This window comes from Procambarus clarkii, chromosome 42 (assembly GCF_040958095.1).
Source record: "Procambarus clarkii isolate CNS0578487 chromosome 42, FALCON_Pclarkii_2.0, whole genome shotgun sequence".
Taxonomy (NCBI): Eukaryota; Metazoa; Arthropoda; class Malacostraca; order Decapoda; family Cambaridae; genus Procambarus; species Procambarus clarkii.
The window spans coordinates 6559764-6581496 of record NC_091191.1 but is presented as its reverse complement, the minus strand read 5'-3'; the positions used below and the strand labels follow the sequence as shown (position 1 = coordinate 6581496).

Here is a 21733-nt window from a genome sequence, read left to right as displayed (position 1 = left end):
TGGGCCCTTAATGTTGACAAACATTACAGCCCCAAGACTTCTCAAGACTCTTCATCTAAACATAAGAGACACAACAAGCCGATCTCTCACGGTGTTCAAAGGAGAACTTGATAAAAAAAACTGCCAATGGATTCCTGATCAACCGGGCTGTGACTCACACATCAGACCACAAACAACCGCCTCTAACAGCCCATGGATGATCGGACCACCAACTAGGAGACATAGTCAGAGAGCGAGCCGCGGGGACGTTGATCCCCGGAAGCAACACAAGGTGATTAAGGGAGAGAGAGACCACGTGGCCACAACCGCTTGTGTTGAATCATTCACTCTGAAGAAAACGTTAACGTAAGCTTATAGGGAAGACTATGGTAAACGTGGTGGAGCCGTGCATTGATTTTGAGTGTCTGTAAATATACATTCATATTTTTTTGCTTACACAAGAGGACTGTTTTAAGAGGCATGGAGAGCTGCATACAAGGATGGACATTCCAGGTGTATTGAGCAACTGTGTGTCCCACGGGAGACATCTCCCGTCACGCAGGGTGCAGTCGCACCTCCACAAATCTCCAGTATCAGCTCTTGATACTGGTAATGGCTCAAATGGGCCATCACTTACGGGCTATTCATGCCCGTGCTACCTTTTGGGTGGCTTAATCTTCATCAATCAATCAATCTGTGTGTCCCATAATTCATGTCAGCTAACTCCTCACTGATCAATTCAATCAGATGATACGAGCGGGAAAGGCTTTAGAATGTCTACTGAAACACCGTCTTATATAATGGAGAAGTTCTTGCTGAACACAAAATCAGGATAAACACATCATTTCTTAGCCTAACAAAATATAAAGGCCCTGATCAGCTTAGATGTTGACTGTGCCGTTGTGACAGCCGAAATCTTCACAACAGCCTAGTTGATCTGTAACCATTTATAAATGCATCTAATTGGCCCTGAAGAACGCAGCAGAGATATGGGCTGGCTGGGGGATCGATCCCGGGTGCAGAGAGTGAGAAGCAGAGAACGACCGCCGAGGGTTCAAAACTGTTAGAAGAACGCTATCAATGTGTGACGAGCCATCAGTAGCACTCGGCTCCCGGCCCCGCCACCACCCGTGACGCTATTTTCCTTGTAAATCATGTTTCCTTGGCATCTCTCATAATCTGTACTTTATCAGCTATTAAATTCACGCCGCTATTAGGAGACGAACCATAGAGGAGAGGGTCCAGAACATTATACCAGACGGCATTTTAATCCTTAGTTTCACAGCACATAAGAATATTATTAATTAGCTAGTTGGGATACAGCAGACTGTTGTTGCCTGCACTTCTTATTTCCGCACACCCGACATCGTCTTCGTCGTGACTCAGCCAGTTCGATGTCACTGCTGTATCATTCTTGGCTACGTGACCACCCCATCCTCACTCCGTCACGCGCATCACCAGGCATTGCTGCCTAATAGCTGTCAGCTGCCTCTTCACGCTTCGACGCCAGGGCAGCGTGGACGTGGTGGTGGTGGTCGCTACGCTCCGTCGTCAGAGAAGACGCCCCTGACTTTAGAAATCGTCTGACATCTCTGAGTTTAGAGACTCAGACATCGTCAGGGAAGACTCCCCTTACGTCAGAGAGGTCCTCGTCGACGTCCGCGTCGTCAGAGAAGACTCCCCTGACGTTCCGTCATCAGGGGAGTCTAAGGGTAATGGTGGTCGCCACGGTCCAGTGCTAGGGGAGGCTGAGCGTGGTAATGATGGTCACGCCCTGACGCCAGGGGAGGCTGAGAGTGGTGGTAGGAGCATCCTCTGACGCCAGTGTTGTGGCGGTGATGCTGTCATCTCCCGCGTTATCCTTACCAAGGACAATACGAACTCTCCCAAATGACCCCAGAGAGTTTTCATGGTGTCGCTTACCAATGGCTGCCGTATATAAATTACTCACCTAGTTGTTCACCGAGTTGTGTTTGCGGAGGTTGAGCTCTGGCTCTTTGGTCCCGCCTCTCAACTGTCAATCAACAGGTGTACAGATTCCTGAGCCTATTGGGCTCTATCATATCTACACTTGAAACTGTGTATGGAGTCAGCCTCCACCACATCACTGCCTAATGCATTCCATTTTCTAACTACTCTGACACTGAAAAATGTGTGTGTGTGTGTGTGTGTGTGTGTGTGTGTGTGTGTGTGTGTGTGTGTGTGTGTGTGTGTGTGTGTTTTGAAAAGCTTCAGATGTTTGTGATGGTTTAATGGGTAGTTTGTATGTACATAACGGTGGTTTAGGGGGTAGGTTGTGTGTGCCTAATAGTGATTTAATGGGAGATTGTGGGTAGATGATGGTATACAACCAGCTGAAGATAGCAGGTGGTAGGTGTTGAGCCACTGGCCACCTCTGGAGCTGCCCACTCATTACCTCATGTTCAACTACCTCATAGCTCCTCATAACTCATCCCACCTACAGTCATGGACAGATTGTGAAAGGGGGAATAGAATCTAATTCCAGGAGCTGACCACCTGCAGCAGGCCAGGCAGGCTGCAGTATATGTTACCATATTATCATCATATAATACATAGTATTTACACAGGGAATATATATATATATATATATATATATATATATATATATATATATATATATATATATATATATATATTGGTAGCAGTCTTTCCTGTAGACATATATTATTAAATATGAACGAAAAAGTAAGATTAATAATATATATATATATATATATATATATATATATATATATATATATATATATATATATATATATATATATATATAAATTTATTTAGGGTATATGTTACTCGCCCTCGTCACCAGTGTCCCAGCAGCTTGGGGGCCATATTTTAGAATTTGGCGGTCAAAATGAGCGAGACCAGCGCAAAAAGCCAGCCCATTATAGCCACTATGGCGTGCTGTCAGCTTACGTCAGGCTTATGATGGATAGGGAAAGTGCTTCATTATGTAAATATTATAGCGTCTTACGCAAGGCTGCCACGAAAAATGAACGACTAAGAGCAGGGAGGAAAAAAAATAATGATCCACATTTTCTTCGTTCCGTTTTCTGTTCCTCGAACCTTCTCATTTATTGGCAAGAATATTTTCTTAGTTGTTCTAAAACTGATCAGTTTATATTTGTCCCCGCTGGACTGTGATCCTGTGATCCCGGGTTCGATCCCAGGCGCCGGCGAGAAACAATGGGCAGAGTTTCTTTCACCCTATGTCTCTGTTACCTAGCAGTAAAATAGGTACATGGGTGTTAGTCAGCTGTCACGGGCTGCTTCCTGGGGGTGGAGGCCTGCCTGGTCGAGGACCGGGCCGCGGGGACACTAATGCCCCGAAATCATCTCAAGATAACCTCAAGAAGGATTAAGAGGCAGGATATAATCGCCGTTGCTACCCCCCCCCCCCAACAGACGAGTACGGACACACACTCGCGACACACCACTCAGGACTGGAGTCCGGGAGCCGTGTAGTCTGGTTGTAGGGATCAATATGAGGGAAGACGGAACTGAGGGTTGGTTTGTATATTGACACATTTGTACCCGGTGACAGCTGGTCCACCCCACACGGAAGAGACAGCTCGTCCTGCCCCACACGGGAGAAACAGCTGGTGCTGCCCCACACGGGAGAGACAGCTGGTCCACCCCACACGGGAGAAACAGCTGGTGCTGCCCCACACGGGAGAGACAGCTGGTCCTGCCCCACACGGGAGAAACAGCTGGTGCTGCCCCACACGGGAGAGACAGCTGGTCCACACACGGGAGAGACAGCTGGTCCTGCCCCACACGGGAGAAACAGCTGGTGCTGCCCCACACGGGAGAGACAGCTGGTCCACCCCACACGGGAGAGACAGCTGGTCCTGCCCCACACGGGAGAAACAGCTGGTCCTGCCCCACATGGGAGAAACAGCTGGTCCTGCCCCACACGGGAGAAACAGCTGGTGCTGCCCCACACGGGAGAAACAGCTGGTCCTGCCCCACACGGGAGAAACAGCTGGTGCTGCCCCACACGGGAGAAACAGCTGGTCCTGCCCCACACGGGAGAAACAGCTGGCCCTACCCCACACGGGAGAGACAACTGGTGCTGCCCCACACGGGAGAGACAGCTGGTCCTGCCCCACACGGGAGAGACAGCTGGTGTCACCCAAGACGTTAAATACAGACCAGCCCAACCTTCGCCTTGAAGCAGAATAGAGTGTCTTAAGCTTGACTAGTATTCTACAGCGACAGGTTGGTCCGTCTCCTGATCCTTGTAGACAGCTGGATCCCTACACCACCTTACTGGTGCTACGCAAGTGTTGGTGTTCGGACAGTCACGTCAAATATGTCAACTTGATGACGGACGCATGACAGACGTGGCGACAGACAGATGAACAGACGCAGACAGAGAGAGACAGATAACCAGACATTAGGGACTTTGATTTCGTTAATAATAAGTTTCAGAATGATCAGTAAATCACCATAATTAACTGGGATGTAATTAGTGGTCTTGTCACGCCGTCTACCTAAGGCGGCTGGCCGCGAGTCTTGGGTAATCTCGGTAAGACATCCATATTAATTAGTGTCCGTACGACCACAGCTAATATTGGAGGGACTGGTGGCCCCTTGGGACCACTGAGGGTCGGGACTACCACACACACACACTGGGTGGTAGATCACATGCCACTCAAAGCATGTGTTTGCCAGCGCCGTTAAGGTCATCATCAATATTTTAACACGGAGAAGGCGGCCGTAGGGCGTCCCGGAGCCTGCCACAGTACAGCTGTTCGTCCCTCAGAGTACAGCAGTAGTAGCAGCAGCTGTCGCGCGCGCATGTGTCAGTGTCGTGGCCCTAAACTCCAAAATACTCCAACACTCTTTCCTGACAATGTAACAACTTCGGGATTGTCGCCAGCGTGGCCTGCTTCCGGAGGTGACTCAGGTACTCCCTTCATGAAAATAAAAACAAAAAACAAAAGGCAATCTTGTGCGTGATTGGTCTTGCGCGCGCAAGACCAATCACGCACAAGATTGCTGTACAATCACGCACAAGATGGTGATTGCTGTAACTACTGGTTGAGTGAGTGGAATATATAAATATATATACTCCTTCAGCGTTACTCTGGAGACATTACGTCACCTGCTGGAGTGTTGTGTGTTGGTGAAGCTTCTTTGGTTTGACTAGTGAAAAAAAAATTGGAGTTTTTCATTGTGTGTTTTTTTATAGTGAAGATGAAGAACAGGTTTAATTATTGGATTGACTCTCAGAAACTGCTCACTTGGGAGCTTGTGTAGATGATGTCCTCGGGGTAAAATTTAAAAATTTAAATCCTCCAGGCAGTACTCAAACCAGCATTTCTATCAGTGGCCACAACCAACACTTCTATCAGTGCCCCCACAGTCTACACTCTTACCTGTCCTATATTCCCACGTTTCAGAATTAGCAATATGGCTATTTAATCAGATATGCATAATAGTTTATCTTGGAAGCATCATTAAAGTAAACAACGAAGGTGATGAAGCAGCTCCCGTGGCCTGAGTGGTGGGCAGGTGTGGGCCAGGGTGTGGGCCAGGGTGTGGGCAAGGGTGTGGCCAAGTGGTAAACAAGTGTGGCCACAGCCTTCGACCGGTTTTGTCACTTCAAGACTTTAAAATAATATTTGATTCAACTTAAAACTCGCCTTCTCATCCCGTGGAGCGCGCCTGGAGGGGCGTCCTGGGATTGACTAAGCATCTCTATCTCCCGTTGATCATTTAAGATTATTTTTGTATATGATTTTATTTATATTTTTGTGAATGCTAAGCTGTTCTTGTGGGTACGAGGTGCTGACGTCATGGCTTGTAACTGGCTGGGTGCCCACTCGAGTCCATGTACGATAATTACGGGGCTGGGTAGATGGTCACATATTATTTATGATCTACCCGAGTAGACCCAGGTAGACCCAGGTATTAAGACGCGCCCCTTCTAGTATTTCCATAATAATTCTTGGGGTGATATATACTGATTCTGGGTCTGCCAGCGTTGCTCAATTAATATAGGAAAGGTCTTAGGAGCAATTGTTCGATTTTGAAGCGAATTAATGAAGCCGCAGTGGTCGTTATCTCTGGCTGAAACCACTACTTCCAAACATCTTAGACGAATGAGTTGCCATCAAGGTCTCGGACGTAAATTAGATGAGGCTGAGAGCGGGAAGACTTGTAAGGGTGCGAGAGCTGTTAAGGTGTAGGCCAGCCATGTCTTGGTGTACAGGTCTTGACGGGTACAGGAGAGACGCTCTCATCCTTCTCCAGTCAGCAGCCACCTGCATCTTGACCCCTTGTATATCTTGCCTGACAGCAAGGGGGGGGGGGAACGTTGCTGCTGCATCATTCTGCTTGCCTCATCCACCCGCACCTTCCCCGTGCTTCCCACTTGAGGTACAGGGGAAGAAATACACGCAGCATCTTTCTGATACCGCCACCTGCATCTCCCACGTACATCCCACGACGGAGATGAGAAGACGAGGCTGTATAACTCTCCTTAGCTTGTCTGTCTGTCGGATACACACAGCACCGCTCCTGTGTCAGGTAAGTCCACTACTGGGCTCACCATAGCTCAGTGCTACTTGCCCCGCTCCTGTGCCAGGTAAGTTACGGCCTCACCATAGCCCGTGCTACTTGGAACTTGTTCCGAGTAGCTGAATCTATAACAACAACAACATGTACCACAGCATACAGCTACAGCCCCGCTCCTGTGCCAGGTAAGTCCGCTACGGGCTCACCATAGCCCGTGCTACTTAAGAACGTTTTGTTCCCAGTAGCTGACTCTAAGACAACAACAAGTGTACCACAGATCACGGGTGGTACTTGAGAGGTTCCGTCTTGAGCACACAAGTGTGTTGGTAAGTCCTCTTATCTCCGAAGGGAAGGTGTTGAGAGCCTCGGGCTTGTCTTGTAGTGCGTTATGTCTTAGTGGGCTTAATGCTCCTCTGGTTCTTAATGGTGTTTATTTCGGGCTCAAGATCTCCATCCACATCTTTTCTTATTTGTCCTCACAGGTGTGTCTAGGGAGCTGGTCGGTCGAGCGGACAGCACGCTGGACTTGTGATCCTGTGGTCCCGGGTTCGATCCCGGGCGCCGGCGATAAACAATGGGCAGAGTTTCTTTCACCCTATGCCCCTGTTACCTAGCAGTAAAATAGGTACATGGGTGTTAGTCAGCTGTCACGGGCTGCTTCCTGGTGGGGGAAGCCTGGTCGAGAACCGGGCCGCGGGGACACTAAAGCCCCGAAATCATCTCAAGATAACCTCAAGATAACCACCAATAACAGCCAGGGGAGGGACTACTTCACACACGTTGGGTCCCTGGTTCGAGTCTCATAGAACCTAGTTCTATGTTCTGTAGAACCCATGTAAATGGAATGTTGATATCCACGGAAATGTGGATGACAATTTTTTAGATTTATATCACAGATGAGACATTTAACAGACCCATAAGTGCAATTATGTACTATGTATGACAGTCAGGAACTGTACTTATTACACTTAGTATTAAAACGTACTGTCAATTCGGAGGATGGGTTGTGATGAACATATCGAGAGGAACATGATAGCGAGAAGGGGGGGGACAGTCATCCCCTCCCTGCTATCAAAGTTGTGCTGGAGAAGGGTTGTACTGGAGAAGGGTTGTGCTGGAGAAGGAGGGGGGAAAGGTGGAGGGGTTGGGGGATGGGGGTGAATGACTCCTACCGTGATTCTCAGTGGTTGAGTGAATAACAACCACGCTACGCCGCCACCACTCCACACCTGCCACAGTCACCACTCCACACCTGACAACGCTCCACACCTCCCACAGGTTACAGGTATTAAGTTTCTATCGAGGAAAAATGAGACCTGTGCCCCCTTGTTCAGATCACACCTGACTGCTCCCCCCCCCGACCGTATTTATCGTGACAGAGTGACTGGCTTAAGGACAGCTATGACAAGGAATAAAATGACTCTCCTAATTGTAAATGACGTTAATTACGAACGTAACGAAAACTCATAATACCGTGGTATTTTAATGGATGACTTGGCGTAGGTGACTCCAGTAGTTTGTGTGTTCAGAAACGGACATACATAAGGCGCACTGTTCACTGTAACTATGATCAGAATGACGAGTGAATTAAGATTTCCGTGAGTATCTAGGTGAGTACACACACCCACACGCCACCTAGGTGAGTATCTAGGTGAGTACACACACCCACACGCCACCTAGGTGAGTATCTAGGTGAGTACACACACACACACACGCCACCTAGATGAGTACACACACATCACTAAACAATAATATGTCGTAACTGCTAGAGTTTTACGAATAGGATGACAAAGGTCCAACAGGAATGAGAAATACGAAGTGCCTGCATCTTCCTGGGCTGCCAGAAGGCATTTGACACTACCGCAGAAAAGACTCCTATGTAACCTTGAGAAACAAAGAGGGTGGTAACTGGACGCTTATTGAATTGTGTGATAGGTAGTCTATTCAGGTGGAAGAGAGTACTAATGCTGGAGACGAGGGTTGGAAAAGCATGGACAAGCGGGGTGCCACAAGGATAAGTGTATCGACCCTTTATGTTCCTCATATTAAATTATGTAAGCGAGGAAACAAGTTCCTACATACCAAAGTTTACAATACTGATGAAAGGAATCCCCCACCCCACATGATTCCATCCTTGCAAATTGGACGAAACTAAGCCCAACCCTGGAAACACAAACCGAATCTGTCTCTATTTTCCGCTTGTTACAACTTGTAATAAAGTTGTTACATCTTAGCTTAACGTGTTTATGACGTATTAGAACGTTGTTTCAACTTGCTATATTGGTTGTTATAACTGGTTAGGAAGTGTTAAAACTTGTTCGAACGTTGTACCAACGTCGTAGTTTCGGTGTGTGTTTGGCGGGAAGCGTCTGACATACAACCTCGGACAGTCACACGAACACTCTGTTTTGCATCAATACCTCGCATAGAATGCACAGAATTTGTCACGGTACACCGTACGCCAGGGGGGTGATCTCGGGCTTTAGGGGGTTCGAATCCCGGACGGGTCAAAAAGAGTTCTTATAGTGATTTATGGCTCGCGCATTCACGTAGCGTTTGTGTCACACACACATATATACATATTGCAACCCATCAACATAGCCGTCATTTTACACGTAAAGAAATATATTTAAAATTCAAGTCCAAAATATTCAGACAATACATTTTAATCCTGCTTTATAATATAAATATTGTTGAAGTCAAGGTTGTCGAGGTGATCAATCTTGCTGTCGGAGGTGGTATTCCGCAGCATCTTTGGTCATCTTCTGTCATGTGGGCAGCATCAACATCTGCCTAGTGCAGCTGCGGGACCCGGCTCTCTTCCCGCCCAGCAGCGTTGCCATGCGGTCTGTGGTGAAGCAGACACAGCGAGCGGCAGCGGCACCCTGGACATCGACCCTCAACCTCAAAGAACGCGATAGTGACTTACTTCCGGTTTGAAGTTTCAAAGTAATTCTTAAGCCGGAAAAAGTCTTCAGGTCGTCCTGTTCCGCCTCGTTCTTATTTATCTCATATTTGCCTCTCCCTCTCTCAATTATATATATATATATATATATATATATATATATATATATATATATATATATATATATATATATATATATATATAGGGGGGTACCACTTCTGGTGCAATTATAGGGACCCACAGCCTCAGAGAAGGGAACACAGAGCATTCAGGGAAAATAAATATATATATATATATATATATATATATATATATATATATATATATATATATATATATATATATATATATAACATTTTGTGTCATATATATATATAAAACAATCAAAATACAGATAAATATTAAAACCTGCGAGGCAGAAATAGGCGGCAGACATGACACACAGCCTTCAGGAAGCCAGGTATAGAAAGGGAACACAGAACGGTCACTTCCGCTCTCCAATACAAGTAGCTTTTTGTGTGTGAGAGAGAGAGACAGCGGAGAGGACAATGGTGTCCCGGAGGAGCAGACGGCGAGGACTGGAACCCTGGAGCTGAGAGCAGGTCCGGATAAGAGAGGCGGCGGCTATACTGGTGGAAGGTCCGCAGGTGGAGAGGGACAGGCAGGACTAAGGTACACACCAGGAAGATTCAGTGGAAGAAAACGTTAAGTGGAACGTATGGAAATCGTACTCCTTCCATTCTCACGCTATGTAATGCTGTACTAAATCATGCCATCTAACCTATACAGATCCTCCTAGCACTAGCGAAGCCGGTGCCGTTTAGTGCTTTACACCGTTGTTGTTGTTTAAGATTCGCAACTCAGAACAATAAGTTCCAGTAGCACGGGCTATGGTGAGCCCGTAATTTACCTGGCACAGGAGCGGGGCAAGAAGCACGGGCTATGGTGAGCCTCGTGGACGGGAGATGTCTCCCGCTTTACACCGTCGATCATTGATTGATAAAGATAAAGTCACCCAAAAGGTGGTTGGGGCATGACTAGCCCTGTAATGTTACACCGTCAACATGAGACTGTTGTCACACTAAATTGTTCCTTGGCGTGGCAGGTGTGTTGTGCAAGTCATAGGACGCGTCGTGTGTCTGTGAAAGATAAAGGGAGGGAATTGAATGAGAGATGATTGATTGATGAAGATTAAGCCACCCAAGAGGTGGCACGGGCATGAATAGCCCGCAAGAATGAGAGGTTACCTTGAGGTGCTTCCGGGGCTTAGCGTCCCCGCGGCCCGGTCGTCGACCAGATGCGCAAAGAGACGCCATATATAACCCAACAATTAAGGTAAGCATCTCACCAGGAGAGTGGAGGACCTTTGCCTGCACATGCTCGTCTCCTCTACAAACTCTCTCAGCAAATATTCTTCTTTTTAAAATAGATAAAACATATACCGGTACAATAACTTTCGAGATTTTCGTACGATAATTGAAATCGGCGATGCGTGAGAAAGCTCCTAAATTCCCGCGAAGTAAGTTAAAACCGCTCAAGAGGTAATTACAGTCTGGTGTAAAGAACTGGTGTGTTCCATTGTACTCACACACGAGGTACATTTTCTGAATGTTCGTCGATTAATTAAATTGAAACAAAAATACAGGACAAGATAAAACTTCCGAAAAAAAGAGTCATGGGAGCGTTGCCGGCGGTAGCAGGGGACCCGGGCGGCGCCGGAGTCATTCTTCCCGTGCTGGGAGGCGACCATTCCTCGTGGAGGATACCAGACTCACACCAGGGGGATAATTCTCTCATGCAGGACGCGAAGCCTACACCAGGGGGATAATTCTCTCATGCAGGACGCGAAGCCTACACCAGGGGGATAATTCTCTCATGCAGGACGCGAAGCCTACACCAGGGGGATAATTCTCTCATGCAGGACGCGAAGCCTACACCAGGGGGATAATTCTCTCATGCAGGACGCGAAGCCTACACCAGGGGGATAATTCTCTCATGCAGGACGCGAAGCCCTACACCAGGGGGATAATTCTCTCATGCAGGACGCGAAGCCTACACCAGGGGGATAATTCTCTCATGCAGGACGCGAAGCCTACACCAGGGGAATAATGACCTGGAGGACAGTGTGTGTTGGGGACGCCACGGGTTGAAGTGTCAGGGTAGTGTCAAAACAGGACATGATTTACCAGAACACTGACACAAACACAGGCAGAGAGAGACATCGAAGGATTACGGACGAAATGTATGAATCAGTCGGCCAGTCTGGCTAGACACGCCACGGGACCGATGCCGTCCCACAGTGGAGGTGGGCCCACATACTGTCCCTCGCCCCACGTCCATTATTCTCCCGACAACACCACCACCAGTCCCACTTAATGTGCGGGAAATCGAACTGGATGTGAGAACATTCCACTCACGACACCTGGCGACAGGTGAGGTCTTGCCCGAGAACAGTGTATTTGTATTTTTTGGGGGAATCGACCAATTCGTTCAAATGCGACATGTTAGAACATATTAAACTACCCAAATATTGACGTTTTCTATGCCTCGGCCTCGGTAGTTTAGGCGGGTTGCTTAGGGGTTATAAGTTTCGGGTCAAGCAAACAGTTGGACTTTTAAGGAGTGTTAAATTGAGAGAACGGGCTGAAGTATATTGTATGTTGTGATCATGTCCCCTCAGTACCTTGTATATTGCGATCATGTTCCATGAGTACCTTGTATGTTGCGATCATGTCCTCTGTGTCTTCTCTCCCCCAGATTTGCGAGGTCTACTTCCCTTAACCTATTCTCATACCTGAGCCCTCTCAGCTCTGGCGCTAACTTTGTTGCAAACCTTTATACTTCTTCAGACGGTGCGGATTCCAGGCCGGTGCTGCATATTCCAATATTGACCCAACAAAGGTCACGTCTTGAAAGAGCCCTGATTTAGGTTTCTTAATGACGTTCTAACATTCTAACACCCCTCCCTACCTACCCTCCCTACCTACCCTCCCTACCTACCTACCCTCCCTACCTACCCTCCCTACCTACCCTCCCTACCTACCTACCCTCCCTACCTACCCTCCCTACCTACCCTCCCTACCTACCTACCCTCCCTACCTACCTACCCTCCCTACCTACCTACCCTCCCTACCTACCCTCCCTACCTACCCTCCCTCCCTACCTACCCTCCCTACCTACCCTCCCTACCTACCCTTCTGGGCCGTTTCCTATCCCTCGGCCACCCAAGTTCTCCATCAACGTTGTAATTTAGTTCCGTTGAATAGTGGCGCTCAGACGGGACTGTGACGTGCCATTGGGATGTGTGGCCCGATTGGGATATCTTTCGGGATGTGTGGAAGGGTTACTGTTTCGACATTATTGTGAAAAGGGATAATGGTGATGTGCTTAATTACGACTGGAGGAGGGGAGGGGGAATGGTCATGTGGGTGAGCTGGAGATACACCTCCTCCGAGTTGTCTGTGTACCTGGTAGAGGTGTAGGTCGTGTTCTCGGGGTGTTGGTCGTGTTCTTGAGGTGTTGGTCGTGTTCTTGGGGTGTTGGTCGTGTTCTTGGGGTGTTGGTCGTGTTTTTGAGGTGTTGGTCGTGTTCTTGAGGTGTAGGTCGTGTTCTTGAGGTGTTGGTCGTGTTCTCGGCGTGTTGGTCGTGTTCTTGGGGTGTTGGTCGTGTTGTTGGGGTGTTGGTCGTGTTCTTGAGGTGTTGGTCGTGTTCTTGAGGTGTTGGTCGTGTTCTTGAGGTGTTGGTCGTGTTCTCGGGGGTGTGGGTCGTGTTCTTGAGGTGTTGGTCGTGTTCTCGGGGTGTTGGTCGTGTTCTCGGGGTGTAGGTCGTGTTCTCGGGGTGTAGGTCGTGTTCTCGGGGTATAGGTCGTGTCCTCGAGGCCCAAGTCGTGTCCTCGAGGCCCAGGTCGTGTCCTCGAGGTAGTATTTATCGCACGGAGCAAAAGACCGCAGTGAACAGGTCCTATTAATTATACCGAACGTCAGAGGACGTAATTTATACGCGCTAGCACGGTCCTATACGCATGGGAACGTACGCATGTATGCTGAACATACATATATACATAGTGAGGAGCAGAGGAGTATCTTTGTATCTTTGATACATACCTGGGTGTCATAGATATACATGTGCCACATGAATACGTCATACATATATATATGCACGCAGGAGATGCATACAAATACTTAAAAGATTATATATACATGCATGTATACTCACGGGTAATTACTCCTCTAAAATTCACCCAACCACTTGGACTGGACGGTAGAGCGACGGTCTCGCTTCATGCGGGTCGGCGTTCAATCCCCGACCGCCCAAGTGGTTGGGCACCATTCCTTTCCCCCCGTTCCCATCCCAAATCCTTATCCTGACCCCTTCCAAGTGCTATATAGTCGTAATGGCTTGGCGCTTTATCCTGATAGTTTCATTCCCTTCCTCTAAAATCCAGATAATTGAATAATTAATTGAATAAAAAGGTGTAATCCTCCCTTACCTTCGTTTAATTAACTGACGGTATTAACAAATCTAATTACGTGGCATCACTTTCCAGGGGCAGACGCTGATTGGCCGAGTCCTCACTCTGGGCACACAGGTAAGGTTATAGGGGCGTCCTAGGGCGTCCTGGGACGTCCTGGGGCGTCCTGGGGCGTCCTGGGACGTCCTGGGGCGTCTTGGGACGTCCTGGGACGTCGTAGGGCGTCCTGGGGCGTCCTGGGACGTCCTGCGGCGTCCTGGGGCGTCCTGGGGTGTCTTGCGACGTCCTGGGGCGTCCTGGTACATTATAGACCCATCCCAGCATTCCAGCTGTGTCCCTTGCTGCTTGACCTTGGCTTGTGTATATATTGTGCTTAGTGTATTCCTGGTGTCTCCCGTCCTCCCCCCTCCCACAGCTCTCCAAAGAGCTCTCTCCCTCCCACAGCTCTAAGAGCTCTCCCTCCCACAGCTCTCCTAAGAGCTCCCCCTCCCACAGCTCATAATCATTACCCAACTCACTTTCCGCAGAAAATGATCCGCTAATTGCTAGTCAAGCAGGTCCCTAGTTACTGCTGGGTGCATAGGGGCGAACAGCGACGTAAAGGTACCCAACCGTTCATATAGCAGTCATGTGCAGCGAGCGTGCAGGGCTGGCCTTTCTCGACCTCCTACTTTGCAGTCAGCCCCGCTTCTGTGCCAGGTAAGTCCACTACGGGCTCACCATAGCCCGTGCTACTTGCAACTGGTTCCGAGTAGCTGAATCTATAACAACAACATCCTAGTTTGATTAACTGTCAACTCGTAGTTAATGTATAATGTTAATAAACTTTGCAGTTTGTCTAATTAACTGAACTTTGGGGTCCAGTTCCTGAGCCCGTTTTGTGCTTCTCTAACCTGGGGTCCACTACCACTCACAGGATGGGTCTGGGGTCCACTACCACTCACAGGATGGGTCTGGGGTCCACTACCACTCACAGAATGGGTCTGGGGTCCACTACCACTCACAGGATGGGTCTGGGGTCCACTACCACTCACAGGATGGTGTCTGGGGTCCACTACCACTCACAAGATGGGGTCTGGGGTTCACTACCACTCACAGGATGGGTCTGGGGTCCACTACCACTCACAGGATGGGTGTGGGGTTCACTACCTCTCACAGGATGGGTCTGGGTCCACTACCACTCACAAGATGGGGTCTGGGGTCCACTACCACTCACAAGATGGGGTCTGGGGTCCACTACCACTCACAGGATGGGTCTGGGGTCCACTACCACTCACAGGATGGTGTCTGGGGTCCACTACCACTCACAAGATGGGGTCTGGGGTCCACTACCACTTACAGGATGGTGTCTGGGGTCCACTACCACTCACAGGATGGGGTCTGGGGTCCACTACCACTCACAGGATGGGTCTGGGGTCCACTACCACTCACAGGATGGTGTCTGGGGTCCACTACCACTCACAGGATGGGTCTGGGGTCCACTACCACTCACAGGATGGGTATGATGCTTAAGGATAGTCACCTGCCTTCTTGAAGCTACTGACGTCTCTCTCATTTACGTCTTAAAGCTATCTCTCACCTTACCTTGTGGTTACCTTGCATTATCTCTCTCTATCTCTCTCTCTCTCTCTCTCTCTCTCTCTCTCTCTCTCTCTCTCTCTCTCTCTCTCTCTCTCTCTCGCTCTCTCTCTCTCTCTCTCTCTCTCTCGCTCTCTCTCTCTCTCTCTCTCTCTCTCTCTCTCTCTCTCTCTCTCTCTCTCTCTCTCTCTCTCTCGCTCTCGCTCTCTCCTCCATTTCCTACCGGGCTGTGGTTCGTACGTCGCACAGCGCCCAACAGTCTGGTGGAACACCCCAGGCCGCCGGGAACTTGATTATCACAACCATCTTAAGGTAGGAGACTCTAGGGTTACCTTCTTTCCCTCTTCCCTCACCCCTCACCCCTACAGTCAGCCCTGGGGACAAGAGCCTTAGCTCACCTGGCGCCCATAATCACTCCACAGGTGGAGGAGGAATTTAAGGCAAGGGGGAGGGTTTTTGAGGCGGCGTGGGAGGGAGGGAGACGGAGGAGAGGGTTGAGGAGGGGAAGGGAGAGAGGAAGAGGGAAGGGAAGAGGGAAGGGAAGAGGGAAGGAGAGGTAAGCTGCTCTCTTGGGTTGCAGGTAATGTGTGTGTGTCAGTGTTCTTCCCTACCTGTGTCAGGGGTACGCGCCGGCATCTATTGTATTTGCATTGTATTCGTAAGTTAGCCGGCGTGAGTAACCGAACGGTAGGAGTGTGTGTGTGTGGGGGGGGGGGGGGAGTAGTGATTGAGGGGGAGGAAGTGACCGGGGGGGGTGGGGGGGGGAGAGGGAAGGTGTAGTTGGAGGGATGATTAGGAGTTGTGGTTGTAGCCTCCGTCATCCCAATATGGCGGCGCGAGGTGTTGTAGCGGAGAGCGTTGACCCGCGGGGACCCCAACACCACCACCACCTTGCGCCGCTAGGCGGTGCACCCCCCCACTGTACTCACCTAGTTGTGCTTGCGGGGGTTGAGCTTTGTCTCTTTGGTCCCGCCTCTCAACTGTCAATCAACTGGTGTACAGGTTCCTGAGCCTACTGGGCTCTATCATATCTACATTTAAAACTGTGTATGGAGTCAGCCTCCACCACATCACTGCTTAATGCATTCCATTTGTTAACATCTGACACTGAAAAATTTCTTTCTAACGTCTCTGTGGCTCATTTGGGTACCCAGTTTCCACCTGTGTCCCCTTGTTCGTGTCCCACCCGTGCTGAAGAGTTTCTTTATGTCTACCCTGTCAATTCCCCTGAGAATTTTGTAGGTGGTTATCATGTCTCCCCTTACTCTTCTGTTTTCCAGGGACGTGAGGTTCAGCTCCTTCAGTCTTTCCTCGTAGCTCATTCCTCTCAGTTTCGGGACGGGCCTGGTGGCATACCGCTGAATCTTCTCCAACTTTATGTTGTGTTTAACTAGGTATGAACTCCAGGCAGGAGCTGCATATTCCAGGATTGGTCTGACATAGGTGGTATACAGGGTCCTGAACGTTTCCTTACACAAGTTTCTAAAGGCAGTTCTTATGTTGGCCAATCTAGCATATGCCGCTGATGATATCCTTTTGATGTGGATCTCTGGGGACAGGTTCGGTGTGATATCAACCCCCAGATCTTTTTCTCTCTATTTGACTCTTGCAGGATTTCACCTCCTAGATGGTACCTTGTGTTCAGCCTACTGCTTCCTTCGCCTAATTTCATTACTTTACACTTTCCTGGGTTGAACTTTAGCAGCCATTTTCTAGACCATTCCTCCAGTTTGTCCAGGTCATCCTGTAGTCTCTGTCTATCTTCATCTGTCTTGATTCTTCACATAATTTTTGCATCATCAGCAAACATTGAGAGGAATGAGTCTATACCCTCTGGAAGGTCGTTTACATATATTAGAAACAGGATGGGTCCAAGTACTGAGCCCTGTGGGATTCTTGGGATGAGTGGGTGTCCACTGTTCATCAGTGCCGTCTATCCCGGTCATGTTCATCTGTGATGATGAACATGATAGATAACACACCAGCTGCCACTAACAATAGATGCTTAAGATAGTTACAGTGATGAAGGAAGTGTGTATTTAAGATGAACACAATGATGAAGACAGTATGTTTTGAAGATGTGCCGCCCGTCACCCGGGCCACGCCGGGTACCCGCGTCTAGTTCACACACATGTCTAACCTACGCTTGAAACAAAAAAGTGATCCCGCCTCTATATTATGTTACCCGATAATCTGTGCCAGAAATCAACCCCTGTGTTCACAAGCCAGTATTTACCCAGGTCTCTCCCTAAGTCAAGCCCCCTTGAGTCTATGACGACTATGAATGTGGATACCTTCCCACACATATCTCTAAGATAAATGTGGGGGGGGGGGGGGAGGGGAGTCCGGATCACGCGTCATCCGGACAACCATAGACTACTTATCCGTATCCGGAAATTAAAAAAGTGTGATTATCCGGTCCTAAGGAAGTTGGCATTTTTAAGTTCATCCGGGTATTTTGAGGTTATCTTGAGATGATTTCGGGGCTTTTTTTTTTTTAGTGTCCCCGCGGCCCGGTCCTCGACCAGGCCTCTACCCCAAGGAAGCAGCCCGTGACAGCTGACTAACTCCCAGGTACCTATTTTACTGCTAGGTAACAGGGGCATAGGGTGAAAGAAACTCTGTCCAATGTTTCTCGCCGGCGCCTGGGATCGAACCCAGGACCACAGGATCACAAGTCCAGCGTGCTGTCCGCTCGGCCGACCGGCTCCCTCAATTAAATAGTGGGTAACACACTGTTTATTATTTATTTATTTATTTATTTATTTTTTTATTTATATACAAGAAGGTACATTGGGTTTGTGAGAATACATAGCATAGTATTTACAATCTTGTAAAGCCACTAGTACGCGCAGCGTTTCGGGCAGGTCAAACATATGACCATGATAATGATTAGGTCATTATATATATATTTAATTACCGTCACTCTAAGCCAGACATTTGCTGTAATATCTTTTGGTGTTGGCTTTAAGGCCTATCAACCTCTCATTGTGTACGATATGGTCACCAACGTACAATATTAGGGGGTACTATGGAAAAATAGCGGCTCACACGTTTTCTATGAGTATGAGTTCTTTGAGTTCATGCGTTTTAGCCCCCTTTATTTCGTACGTTGTGGCAGTAAATAGAGACTCTCAGTGTATATACACCGAGAAGTAGAGGTAGAGTATAATATTATATACCATGAGGTATTACTACACTGGTATATCGCATACCAGACGACCCACAGGCGTGGGGGTCGACTCATATGTTGTGAGTCAGCGAGTGTTCGCTGTTTGCTGGATCAATGTACTCACCTAATTGTGCTTGCGGGGGTTGAGCTCTGGCTCTTTGGTTTGGTGTGTGTGTGTGTGTGTGTGTGTAAGGGTGGCGTGTGTGTGTGTGTGTAAGGGTGGCGTGTGTGTATGTGTGTGTGTGTGTGTGTGTAAGGGTGGCGTGTGTGTGGGGGCAATACAATACAAAGCACCATTGGCGTGTGGGCGTGTATTAAGACGTAGAGGTGGCCGTTAACCTGTCTTACCTGTAATCAGCGGACATTTGTCATAGAGCACAGGGCTCACAATCCACACACACACTCCCATCATTTATTTACTTGTGTTTCTCCAAGATGGTTTACAACATTCACTCCCCCATACCCAGCTGGGTGTTACCTCACAGAACAATGTTTACATTACGTGCCTTGTTGTTAGCGCCAATACTCTCGCCATAGAGTATTGATCGGTTCCAACAACAATGACGATTCTCTTTAAACAACTGGTGCTATTCCATGTGGAATAATGCTCAGTCTTCACCTTGAAGGTAGATGAGATTGCAGAGCTGGAAAGTGTGCGGAAATCCTTGACTGCAAACGAGAATAGGTTATCTTGAGTTACCTTGAGATGATTTCGGGGTTTTAGTGTCCCCGCGGCCCGGTCCTCGACCAGGCCTCCACCCCTAGGAAGCAGTCCGTGACAGCTGACTAACTACCAGGTACCTATTTGACTGCTAGGTAACAGGGGCATAGGGTGAAAGAAACTCTGCCCATTGTTTCTCGTCGGCGCCTGGGATCGAACCCAGGACCACAGGATCACAAGTCCCGCGTGCTGTCCGCTCGGCCGACCGGCTCCCATTGGTGAGGTGAGGCATTTCAACTACTGGACCCGACTTAAAGCACTCGAATTGCATTCTTTAGAACGAAGACGAGAATGATATATCATGATATACATCTGGGAGATACAGGAAGGCCAGGTTCCAAACGTGTACAATACAGGTACACCATACTGGAGTGTGACGAGTGGCAGGAGTGTGTAACAGGCCCAGTGAACTGTTCTGGTAACGTGAGCACAAGTAGAGAACACGGTGTAAAGAACAGACACCCAGGACACAGAACACGGTGTAAAGAACAGACGCCCAGGACACAGAACACGGTGTAAAGAACAGACACCCAGGACACAGAACACGGTGTAAACACCAGACGCCCAGGACACAGAACACGGTGTAAAGAACAGACGCCCAGGACACAGAACACGGTGTAAAGAACAGACACCCAGGACACAGAACACGGTGTAAAGACCAGACGCCCAGGACACAACACGGTGTAAAGACCAGACGCCCAGGACACAGAACACGGTGTAAACACCAGACGCCCAGGACACAGAACACGGTGTAAAGAACAGACACCCAGGACACAGAACACGGTGTAAACACCAGACACCCAGAACACAGAACACGGTGTAAAGAACACAGGACACAGAACATAGGCCAACAAATATAAGAAATGTTGTTGTAACAACCATGGAAGCTTTCAAGAGAGAACTGGACAAGCTTCTGCTAAAGTTACCGGATCAGTCTGGCTATGATGACTGGCAAAGGAAAGACCACCAGGGAACGGTGGTCAGAGGCCAGGTTACAAGAGTACAACTCTGGAAATCGTTAACAGACAAACAACAGGTACAAGTTGCTTTTTCAAGTCGCTTTAACATCTTCAAGAGGAAACTAGATTTATTCCTCCAAGGAGTGCCGGACCAACCGGGCTGTGGTGGGTATGTGGGCCTGCGGGCCGCTCCAAGCAACAGCCTGGTGGACCAAACTCTCACAAGTCAAGCCTGGCCTCGGGCCGGGTTTGGGCAGTAGAACTCCCAGAACCTCATCAACCAGGTATCAACCAGGCATAACGTTTACAGAGCTCCACCCGACCCACCATACGTCCAAGCAAAAAAAAAGTTTCTTCAGATTCAAATTTCCGGTCCAGCTAGACATGATATAAACAGGTTTCGGAAGTGATTGAGGGCGAGGTGAGCTGCTGCTGCTGGGAGACAAAGATGGCGGCCACCAACACAGCAGACCCGCAGTACAGGGCGAGAGTTATGACAGTTGACCTCACTTGGCAGTAATCACAGCCTCGCCCTGACCTCCAGCACAACAATCCTCCTCTTCTATTCCCATTATAAACTGACTATTCAATGCATTAACGTCGCTTGTCGCTTTGAGGAAGTCGGCGGTGTAGCAGCAGGAGTCGCCGCTATTCACTCCAACATCGAGACCTTTATGAAGCAACTAATGACTCCCACCACAAGTCCTTTCACTATTACAAAGTCAGCCTAAAAGATCTCATTGTATGTATATTTAAAGATCTTTTACATTGTTTCAGTCTTGTTCGCCAGAAGGCGAGTAAGACTACGGGTATGCGAGCGATGGGAAGTGATAATGAGGGTATCAACATTCTTCCACCCGGGTGGTCCTGCAGACCACGAAAGGAATTACTGCTTGTAAAACATTGTAGTGATATGTTCTCCAGGCGCCCTGGCTGTTCTCCCGGCGCCCTGGCTGTTCTTCCGGCGCCCTGGCTGTTCTCCCGGAGCCCTGGCTGTTCTCCCGGAGCCCTGGCTGTTCTCCCGGAGCCCTGGCTGTTCTCCCAGCGCCCTGGCTGTTCTCCAGGCGCCCTGGCTGTTCTCCCGGCGCCCTGGCTGTTCTCCAGACGCCCTGGCTGTTCTCCCGGCGCCCTGGCTGTTCTCCAGGCGCCCTGGCTGTTCTCCAGACGCCCTGGCTGTTCTCCCGGCGCCCTGGCTGTTCTCCCGGCGCCCTGGCTGTTCTCCCGGCGCCCTGGCTGTTCTCCCAGCGCCCTGGCTGTTCTCCAGGCGCCCTGGCTGTTCTCCCAGCGCCCTGGCTGTTCTCCAGGCGCCCTGGCTGTTCTCCAGGCGCCCTGGCTGTTCTCCCGGTGCCCTGACTGTTCTCCAGGCGCCCTGGCTGTTCTCCCGGCGCCCTGGCTGTTCTCC

At 49.0% G+C, this 21733-nt stretch overlaps 1 protein-coding gene across 1 annotated transcript in view; it reads left to right on the top strand.

Moving 5' to 3' along the window:
• Positions 1-21733, top strand: part of Vang (Strabismus domain-containing protein Vang) — a 206935-nt gene that overhangs the window by 64162 nt on the left and 121040 nt on the right. The window contains exon 2 of the mRNA XM_069339862.1: positions 13977-14018. The gene's annotated coding sequence lies outside the window, so the exon portion shown is untranslated. The remainder of the gene's footprint in view (positions 1-13976; positions 14019-21733) is intronic.